General features: G+C 47.3%; 3 non-coding genes across 3 annotated transcripts; 2 read left to right on the forward strand and 1 right to left on the reverse strand.

Annotated features, from left to right (window-relative positions):
* The first annotated feature begins 85 nt into the window (after positions 1-85).
* Positions 86-249, forward strand: LOC135009417 (U1 spliceosomal RNA). Its single transcript, XR_010208960.1, has one exon. It is a non-coding gene; the product is annotated as a U1 spliceosomal RNA (small nuclear RNA).
* Positions 250-401: 152 nt separating this feature from the next.
* Positions 402-564, forward strand: LOC135009566 (U1 spliceosomal RNA). Its single transcript, XR_010209105.1, has one exon. It is a non-coding gene; the product is annotated as a U1 spliceosomal RNA (small nuclear RNA).
* Positions 565-10,036: 9,472 nt separating this feature from the next.
* On the reverse strand, positions 10,037-10,199 carry LOC135009464 (U1 spliceosomal RNA). The gene has a single exon (XR_010209006.1). It is a non-coding gene; the product is annotated as a U1 spliceosomal RNA (small nuclear RNA).
* Between the last annotated feature and the right edge of the window lie 831 nt (positions 10,200-11,030).

Below are 11,030 nucleotides of genomic sequence, written 5' to 3' on the forward strand. Positions count from 1 at the left end.
GTTCCCTTGTGCTGCCTCAGTTGAATCTCCTTTACTTGACAGAGATGTGCCTGAGCAGCGGCCCTCCCCAGCCCTATTCCAAATCATACTTATTTTGCATAGGAGATACCATGGTCATGAAGATTGTTCTCCCAGGGTGAGGTTCATTCATTGCATTTTGGGTATGCTGACCCCTGTGATTTCCCCAAATGTGGGAAACTTGACTGCATTATTTTTGGTAGTGGGGGACTGTGTTTGTGCTTTCCTCTGGTCAGCTCTGGTAAAAGTCAGATTTCTTTGTCTCAGATTTTCCTCTAGCCTTGTTCTTCTTTCGAGAGTTCCCTTGTGCTGCCTCAGTTGGATCTCCTTCACTTTACAGGGGGGTACCCGAGCAGCGACCCTCCCCAGCTCTAGCCCAACTCCTACTTACCTGCCAGGTGAGATACTATGATCATGAAGGTGCTTCTCCCAGGGCAAGGCTCACCCATTGCACTCTGGGTGTGCTGCCCCTGCGATTTCCCCAAATGTGGGAAACTTGACTGCATAATTTGTGTTTCCCCTGGTCGGCTCTCGTATAATTCAGATCTCTTTGTCTCAGGTCTCTCTCCAGCCTAGTTTGCTGTCTGTTTCCACTTCTCTTTTCTTGAGCCGCTCCCTTCTATGCCCTTGCGCACTATCCTGACTTATCCTCCTGTCTGCTTACTTTGTGCCTTCAAACGCACAATGCGAACTACAGGTAGTGCTGCAGGGCCCACACCCTTTTAGTTGCCTTACAGAGCAGCTCTGGAGCTGTTACAGTGCCCAGCTGCTGCAAGAAATCAGCTTGAATGCTTCAGGGGCTGGGGCAGAGCCAACATGAGCCCCACACAAAAGGAGGGTGTGGGTGTTTAATGCGAACTAAGGGTCATCCAAGCACCGCAAAAGGCCGCCATGCCCTGCATGCCCCTTTTCTCTTTTCATATGCAGATGAGGGTTCCAGCCAACTTTGGCCCACTGCTTGGATGACATCACCGTATGCAAATCCGTCTTCTGCAGACCTTCCCCCAGGAATGCTTGTACTAGTTGTTGCATATGGTTTGATATTTGATGGTGCTTCAGTATTAGGCAGCCTTCCGCCCTCCCATGTTCATCTGAAAAGATGTGGTCTCCCTGCAGTTGTTGTCCCCAGACGAAAGTTCCCTTGTGCTTCCTCAGTTGAATCTCCTTAACTTGACGGGGGAGGGGCTGCCCGAGCAGCCACCCTCCCCAGCCCTATCCCAACTCATACTTATTTTGCATATGAGATCTCTTGATCATGAAGATTGTTCTCACAGGGTGAGGTTCATCCATTATATTTTAAAATAGGAAGGTACAAATTACATATTTGAATTGCATCTATGTGTTGGATTCAAATGTCCCCCCCCCCCTTCCTTTCTCAATTGTGCCCGTCAGCAGCTATTCTAAGGTTGCTGCCAATGGGTGTGACACATTAATTTCTTCTGTGGGGTACACTGGACTCCACAAGGATTCACATTGGGGTGTAGAGTAGGATCTTGATCTGAGGCACCAACCGGCTCAAAGCTTTTGACTGTTCCCAAGAAGCTCAGTGCATTCTCCTCTATAACCCCGCTTCCATGAACAGGGAGCTCAGTTTGCAGTTGGTGCCTTCAGTAGCAGGCCACTTAACAGGGGCCTGCCTCAGGCAGCCTATTCTTAGCTATTAATTTTGACAAGAAAAGAAGAACTTGTTTTATGAGAATCTACAAGGGCTGCAGCAGGCTAGGTCTAATAGACATCTTTACTGCAGCTTCATCACTCCCAGCGGCGCTGTATACTCCCGTGCCCTGGTTGCTGGGTCACTGCAGCGGAGGCTCCGGTTTCTTCCTAAGGTCAGTCACACACACACCGCCCTTCCGGATCACGAGGCCGCTGATGAAGGGGAGCGTGGCCGTAGGGGGTGGACCGTGTGCGCACTGGCGTGGACACTGATTACTGGGCAGCCGCTCCACTAGCCACCAGGTACAGTTAAGGAGCACAGGTCTGGGGGTTTTCTCCTATATTAAACCAATTTTGTACTGCCCGCAGCGCATTGTGATAGGTAATAGGGCCTGATTCAGGTTGGATTGCAATCACAATAAGCGATCCAACTGCAAAAATTGCTAAGAGCATACGCATGTGCCTGCATTTTCTGCGGCACCCCGCAGAGAATGCGATCGCCTCTGCCTGTCAATCGGGGCAGGGGGGGAGAGGGGGGTCAGCAACACTCCATTTCCAAGTCAGGGATGGAGCGGTGCGGGGGCAAGGCTTCAAAATGGGGTCTGCAATGGAGGAGACACAGGGGGCGTGGTCACAGCGGCTGTATTACATCACATTCAGCCGCTGTGATCACAAAAATGGTGGCGGCTTCCTGCGCGCACATACAGTCTGCACCAGCAGGAGGCTACACCATTTTTTATGATCACGCTGAACTGCAGTGCGACTGCAATTACAGCATGGTCAAGAAGGGAGGCGTCATGCTGGGTGGCCATTAGAGATGAGCGGGTTCGGTTCCTCGGAATCCGAACCCGCCCGAACTTCACCCTTTTTTGCACGGGTCCGAGCAGACTCGGATCCTCCCGCCTTGCTCGGTTATCCCGAGCGCGCCCGAACGTCATCATCCCGCTGTCGGATTCTCACGAGACTCGGATTCTATATAAGGAGCCGCGCGTCGCCGCCATTTTCACACGTGCATTGAGATTGATAGGGAGAGGACGTGGCTGGCGTCCTCTCCGTTTAGATTAGAAGATAGAGACGAGTGACATTTGATTTACTACTAATTTGGGGAGCAGTTGAACTTGTCAGGAGTACTCAGTAGTGCAGAGTTTTGCTGATAGTGACCACCAGTTTTATTATTTATAATCCGTTCTCTGCCTGAAAAAAAACGATACACATACCATATATGTGCTCAGCCTCAGTGTGCTGCATGATATATCATCTATGTATATCTGACTGTGCTGAGTGCTCACTGCTCACACAGCTTAATTGTGGGGGAGACTGGGGAGCAGTTATAGCAGGAGTACAGTGCACACTTTTGCTGCCAGTGTGACCACCAGTATATTGTCTGCCTGAAAAAGTTAAACACTCCTGTGGTGTTTTTTTTATTTTATTCTATAAACGCATTCTGCTGACAGTGTCCAGCAGGTCGGTCATACATTATATTATATAAATATTTACCTGCAGTAGTGTTATATTTTTTTTTCATCTCTATCATCTTTATCATCTCTATATTAGCAGACGCAGTACGGTAGTCCACGGCTGTGGCTATCTCTGTGTCGTCAGTGCTCGTCCATAATTGTATACCTACCTACCTGTGGTGGTTTTTTTTTTTCTATCTTCTTCATACTAGTAGTTTAGGAGTCTGCTGACAGTGTCCACCAGGTCCATCATTATATTATATACCTACAGTAGTAATATATTTATTATATTATCTATACTAGCAGACGCAGTACGGTAGTCCACGGCTGTGGCTATCTCTGTGTCGTCAGTGCTCGTCCATAATTGTATACCTACCTGTGGTGGGGTGTTTTTTTTCTATCTTCTTCATACTAGTAGTTTAGGAGTCTGCTGACAGTGTCCACCAGGTCCGTCATTATATTATATACCTACAGTAGTAATATATTTAGTATATTATCTATACTAGCAGACGCAGTACGGTAGTCCACGGCTGTACCTACCTCTGTGTCGTCACTCGTCCATAATTGTATACCTAACTGTGGTGGGGTTTTTTTTTTCTATCTTCTTCATACTAGTAGTTTAGGAGTCTGCTGACAGTGTCCACCAGGTCCGTCATTATATTATATACCTACAGTAGTAATATATTTAGTATATTATCTATACTAGCAGACGCAGTACTGTAGTCCACGGCTGTACCTACCTCTGTGTCGTCACTCGTCCATAATTGTATACCTACCTGTGGTGGGGTTTTTTTTTCTATCTTCTTCATACTAGTAGTTTAGCAGTCTGCTGACAGTGTCCACCAGGTCCGTCATTATATTATATACCTACAGTAGTAATATATTTAGTATATTATCTATGCTAGCAGACGCAGTACGGTAGGCCACGGCTGTGGCTATCTCTGTGTCGTCAGTGCTCGTCCATAATTGTATACCTACCTACCTGTGGTGGGTTTTTTTTTCTATCTTCTTCATACTAGTAGTTTAGGAGTCTGCTGACAGTGTCCACCAGGTCCGTCATTATATTATATACCTACAGTAGTAATATATTTAGTATATTATCTATACTAGCAGACGCAGTACGGTAGTCCACGGCTGTACCTACCTCTGTGTCGTCACTCGTCCATAATTGTATACCTACCTGTGGTGAAGTTTTTTTTCTATCTTCTTCATACTAGTAGTTTAGCAGTCTGCTGACAGTGTCCACCAGGTCCGTCATTACATTATATATACCTACAGTAGTTATATATATTTTTTTTTATATCATTAATTATCATCTCTATACTAGCAGACGCAGTACGGTAGGCCACGGCTGTGGCTATCTCTGTGTCGTCAGTGCTCGTCCATAATTGTATACCTACCTACCTGTGGTGGGGTTTTTTTTTCTATCTTCATCATACTAGTAGTTTAGCAGTCTGCTGACAGTGTCCACCAGGTCCGTCATTATATAATATATACCTACAGTAGTTATATATATATTTTTTTTATATCATTAATTATCATCTCTATACTAGCAGACGCAGTACGGTAGTCCACGGCTGTAGCTACCTCTGTGTCGTCAGTCACTCGTCATCCATAAGTATACTAGTATCCATCCATCTCCATTGTTTACCTGAGGTGCCTTTTAGTTGTGCCTATTAAAATATGGAGAACAAAAATGTTGAGGTTCCAAAAATAGGGAAAGATCAAGATCCACTTCCACCTCGTGCTGAAGCTGCTGCCACTAGTCATGGCCGAGACGATGAAATTCCATCAACGTCGTCTGCCGAGGCCGATGCCCAATGTCATAGTACAGAGCATGTAAAATTCAAAACACAAAAGATCAGTAAAAAAAAGGACTCAAAAATCTAAATAAAAATCGTCGGAGGAGAAGCGTAAACTTGCCAATATGCCATTTACCACACGGAGTGGCAAGGAACGGCTGAGGCCCTGGCCTATGTTCATGGCTAGTGGTTCAGCTTCACATGAGGATGGAAGCACTCAGCCTCTCGCTAGAAAAATGAAAAGACTTAAGCTGGCAAAAGCACAGCAAAGAACTGTGCGTTCTTCAAAATCACAAATCCACAAGGAGAGTCCAATTGTGTCGGTTGCGATGCCTGACCTTCCCAACACTGGACGTGAAGAGCATGCACCTTCCACCATTTGCACACCCCCTGCAAGTGCTGGAAGGAGCACCCGCAGTCCAGTTCCTGATAGTCAGATTGAAGATGTCAGTGTTGAAGTACACCAGGATGAGGAGGATATGGGTGTTGCTGGCGCTGGGGAGGTGAGGTGGTTTGTTTAAGTCAGGCACCCGGGGAGACACCTGTTGTCCGTGGGAGGAATATGGCCATTGACATGCCTGGTGAAAATACCAAAAAAAACTGCTCTTCGGTGTGGAAGTATTTCAACAGAAATGCGAACAACAGGTGTCAAGCCGTGTGTTGCCTTTGTCAAGCTGTAATAAGTAGGGGTAAGGACGTTAACCACCTCGGAACATCCTCCCTTATACGTCACCTGCAGCGCATTCATCATAAGTCAGTGACAAGTTCAAAAACTTTGGGCGACAGCGGAAGCAGTCCACTGACCAGTAAATCCCTTCCTCTTGTAACCAAGCTCACGCAAACCACCCCACCAACTCCCTCAGTGTCAATTTCCTCCTTCCCCAGGAATGCCAATAGTCCTGCAGGCCATGTCACTGGCAATTCTGACGAGTTCTCTCCTGCCTGGGATTCCTCCGATGCATCCTTGAGTGTAACGCCTACTGCTGCTGGCGCTGCTGTTGTTGCTGCTGGGTGTCGATGGTCATCCCAGAGGGGAAGTCGTAAGACCACTTTTACTACTTCCACCAAGCAATTGACTGTCCAACAGTCCTTTGCAAGGAAGATGAAATATCACAGCAGTCATCCTGCTGCAAAGCGGATAACTGAGGCCTTGGCATCCTGGGCGGTGAGAAACGTGGTTCCGGTATCCATCATTACTTCAGAGCCAACTATAGACTTGATTGAGGTACTGTGTCCCCGGTACCAAATACCATCTAGGTTCCATTTCTCTAGGCAGGCGATACCGAAAATGTACACAGACCTCAGAAAAAGACTCACCAGTGTCCTAAAAAATGCAGTTGTACCCAATGTCCACTTAACCACGGACATGTGGACAAATGGGGCAGGGCAGACTCAGGACTATATGACTGTGACAGCCCACTGGGTAGATGTATTGACTCCCGCCGCAAGAACAGCAGCGGCGGCACCAGTAGCAGCATCTCGCAAACGCCAACTCTTTCCTAGGCAGGCTACGCTTTGTATCACCGCTTTCCAGAATACGCACACAGCTGAAAACCTCTTACGGCAACTGAGGAAGATCATCGCAGAATGGCTTACCCCAATTGGACTCTCCTGTGGATTTGTGGCATCGGACAACGCCAGCAATATTGTGCGTGCATTATATCTGGGCAAATTCCAGCACGTCCCATGTTTTGCACATACCTTGAATTTGGTGGTGCAGAATTATTTAAAAAACGACAGGGGTGTGCAAGAGATGCTGTCGGTGGCCAGAAGAATTGCGGGACACTTTCGGCGTACAGGCACCACGTACAGAAGACTGGAGCAACACCAAAAACGCCTGAACCTGCCCTGCCATCATCTGAAGCAAGAAGTGGTAACGAGGTGGAATTCAACCCTCTATATGCTTCAGAGGATGGAGGAGCAGCAAAAGGCCATTCAAGCCTATACATCTGACCACGATATAGGAGGTGGAATGCACCTGTCTCAAGCGCAGTGGAGAATGATTTCAACGTTGTGCAAGGTTCTGCAACCTTTTGAACTTGCCACACGTGAAGTCAGTTCAGACACTGCCAGCCTGAGTCAGGTCATTCCCGTCATCAGGCTTTTGCAGAAGAAGCTGGAGACATTGAAGGAGGAGCTAAGACAGAGCGATTCCGCTAGGCATGTGGGACTTGTGGATGGAGCCCTTCATTCGCTTAACCAGGATTCACGGGTGGTCAATCTGTTGAAATCAGAGCACTACATTTTGGCCACCGTGCTCGATCCTAGATTTAAAACCTACGTTGTATCTCTCTTTCCGGCAGACACAAGTCTGCAGGGGTTCAAAGACCTGCTGGTGAGAAAATTATCAAGTCAAGTGGAACTTGATCGGTCAACAGCTCCTCCTTCACATTCTCCCGCAATTGGGGGTGCGAGGAAAAGGCTCAGAATTCCGAGCCCACCCGCTGGCGGTGATGCAGGGCAGTCTGGAGCGACTGCTGATGCTGACATCTGGTCCGGACTGAAGGACCTGCCAACGATTACGGACATGACGTCTACTGTCACTGCATATGATTCTCTCACCATTGAAAGAATGGTGGAGGATTATATGAGTGACCGCATCCAAGTAGGCACGTCAGACAGTCCGTACGTATACTGGCAGGAAAAAGAGGCAATTTGGAGGCCCTTGGACAAACTGGCTTTATTCTACCTAAGTTGCCCTCCCACAAGTTGTACTCCGAAAGAGTGTTTAGTGCCGCCGCTCACCTTGTCAGCAATCGGCGTACGAGGTTACTTCCAGAAAATGTGGAGAAGATGATGTTCATTAAAATGAATTATAATCAATTGCTCCGTGGAGACATTGACCAGCAGCAATTGCCTCCACAAAGTACACAGGGAGCTGAGATGGTAGATTCCAGTGGGGACGAATTGATAATCTGTGAGGAGGGGGATGTACACGGTGATGAATCGGAGGATGATGATGAGGTGGACATCTTGCCTCTGTAGAGCCAGTTTGTGCAAGGAGAGATTAATTGCTTCTTTTTTGGTGGGGGTCCAAACCAACCCGTCATTTCAGTCACAGTCGTGTGGCAGACCCTGTCACTGAAATGATGGGTTGGTTAAAGTGTGCATGTCCTGTTTATACAACATAAGGGTGGGTGGGAGTGCCCAAGGACAATTCCATCTTGCACCTCTTTTTTCTTTCATTTTTCTTTGCGTCATGTGCTGTTTGGGGAGTGTTTTTTGGAAGGGCCATCCTGCGTGACACTGCAGTGCCACTCCTAGATGGGCCAGGTGTTTGTGTCGGCCACTTGGGTCGCTGAGCTTAGTCACACAGCTACCTCATTGCGCCTCTTTTTTTCTTTGCGTCATGTGCTGTTTGGGGAGTGTTTTTTGGAAGGGCCATCCTGCGTGACACTGCAGTGACACTCCTAGATGGGCCAGGTGTTTGTGTCGGCCACTTGGGTCGCTGAGCTTAGTCACACAGCTACCTCATTGCGCCTCTTTTTTTCTTTGCGTCATGTGCTGTTTGGGGAGTGTTTTTTGGAAGGGCCATCCTGCGTGACACTGCAGTGCCACTCCTAGATGGGCCAGGTGTTTGTGTCGGCCACTTGGGTCGCTGAGCTTAGTCACACAGCTACCTCATTGCGCCTCTTTTTTTCTTTGCGTCATGTGCTGTTTGGGGAGTGTTTTTGGAAGGGCCATCCTGCGTGACACTGCAGTGCCACTCCTAGATGGGCCAGGTGTTTGTGTCGGCCACTTGGGTCGCTGAGCTTAGTCACACAGCTACCTCATTGCGCCTCTTTTTTTCTTTGCGTCATGTGCTGTTTGGGGAGTGTTTTTTGGAAGGGCCATCCTGCGTGACACTGCAGTGCCACTCCTAGATGGGCCAGGTGTTTGTATCGGCCACTTGGGTCGCTGAGCTTAGTCACACAGCTACCTCATTGCGCCTCTTTTTTTCTTTGCGTCATGTGCTGTTTGGGGAGTGTTTTTTGGAAGGGCTATCCTGCGTGACACTGCAGTGCCACTCCTAGATGGGCCAGGTGTTTGTGTCGGCCACTTGGGTCGCTGAGCTTAGTCATCCAGCGACCTCGGTGCAAATTTTAGGACTAAAAATAATATTGTGAGGTGTAAGGTGTTAAGAATAGACTGAAAATGAGTGGAAATTATGGTTATTGAGGTTAATAATACTTTGGGATCAAAATGACTCCCAAATTCTATGAACAAGGGAAAATGTCATCATCCCGCTGTCGGATTCTCGCGAGATTCGGATTCCATATAAAGAGCTGCGCGTTGCCGCCATTTTTACTCGTGCATTGAAGAGAGAGCGGAGAGGACGTGGCTATGTTCTCTCAGTGGAAATCTCAATATCAGTGCTCAGTATCAGTGGATACTTATTGCTGCTCAGTAATACTAGTAGTGTGTCTCTCCTGCTCAGTGTCAGTTCTCAGTAGTATCCTCATCAGTGCTCAGTATCACTGCTCATTGTCTTGTGCTGCATTGTTGTGCTCAGCATACTACAGTACATTACTAATAGTCCAGTGCTGCATCTTGCTGCTCAGTGTCAGTTCTAGTATCCTCATCAGTGCTCACTATCACTGCTCATTGCATTGTGGTGTTCTGTATACTACAGTAACATAGTAATATAGTAACATATAGTAACATAGTTTTTGAGGTTGAATAGAGGCAAATTGCCCATCGTGTTCAACCTGTTTTAAGTTGTGATGATTCTACATACTTGCTTAATAATGTATTATGACTAGTTAGCTACTACAACTCATGTTACCCCCGGATTAACCATGTTGATATTTTAAGTATTATAAACTTGGATAGCTTTTTCATTCAGAAATGTATCCATTCCTTTTTTAAATCCAATTACAGAGTCCGCCATTACCACCTTCCCTGGCAGGGAATTCCACATCCTGATTGCCCTAACAGTGAAGATCATAGTATCTCACCTGGCAGGTAAGTAGGAGTTGGGCCAGAGCTGTGGAGGATTGCTGCTCGGGCACCCCCTGTGAAGTGAAGGAGATCCAACTGAGGCAGCACAAGGGAACTCTCGAAAGAAGAACAAGGCTAGAGGAAGATCTGAGACAAAGAAATCTGACTTTTACCAGAGCTGACCAGAGGAAAGCACAAACACAGTCCCCCACTACCACAAATAATGCAGTCGAGTTTCCCACATTTTGGAAATCACAGGGGTCAGCATACCCAGAATGCAATGAATGAACCTCACCCTGGGAGAACAATCTTCATGACCATGGTATCTCCTATGCAAAATAAGTATGATTTGGGATAGGGCTGGGGAGGGCCGCTGCTCAGGCACATCTCTGTCAAGTAAAGGAGATTCAACTGAGGCAGCACAAGGGAACTCTCATCTGGGGACAACAACTGCAGGGAGAACACATATTTTCAGATGAACATGGGAGGGCAGAAGGCTGCCTAATACTGAAGCACCCCCAAACAACAAACCAAATGCAACAACTAGTGCAAGCATTCCGGGGGGAAGGCCTGCAGCAGATGGATTTGCATATGGTGATGTCATCCAAGCAGTGGGTCAAAGTTGGCTTCAATCCTCATCTGCATATGAAAAGAGAAAAGGGGCGTGCAGGGTATGGCGGCCTTTTGCGGCGCTTGGATGACCCCTAGTTCGCATTAAACACCTCCACCCTCCTTTGGTGTGGGGCTCATGTTGACAATGCCCCAGCCTGTGAAGCATTCAAGCTTATTTCTTACAGCAGCTTGGCACTGAAACAGCTCCAGAGCTGCTCCGTAAGGCAAGTAAAAGGGTGTGGGCCCTGCAGCACTACCTGTAGTTTGCATTGTGCATTGGAAGGCACAAAGTAAGCAGACAGGAGGAGAAGTCAGGATAGTGCACAAGGGTTAGCTGAACACACTAACCGATTGCGCCACAGAGACACTTTGCAAAAAGTATATACTGACAAAGACTAATAAGCATTCATCTAGAACGTTTCCTAGAAAAACTTTAAAAAGTCAATAATCTGGAGAGTGTTTGTAAGATGTTTCTTCCAGCAACCAATGAAGAAACACATTGGTACTTTCGCATGATGAGTGAGTGCTTCAGGATCTCTTGCACTTACATGTGCAGCAGAGTACT

The sequence above is a fragment of the Pseudophryne corroboree genome, unplaced genomic scaffold, assembly GCF_028390025.1.
Source record: "Pseudophryne corroboree isolate aPseCor3 unplaced genomic scaffold, aPseCor3.hap2 scaffold_227, whole genome shotgun sequence".
In the NCBI taxonomy this organism is placed as follows: domain Eukaryota; kingdom Metazoa; phylum Chordata; class Amphibia; order Anura; family Myobatrachidae; genus Pseudophryne; species Pseudophryne corroboree.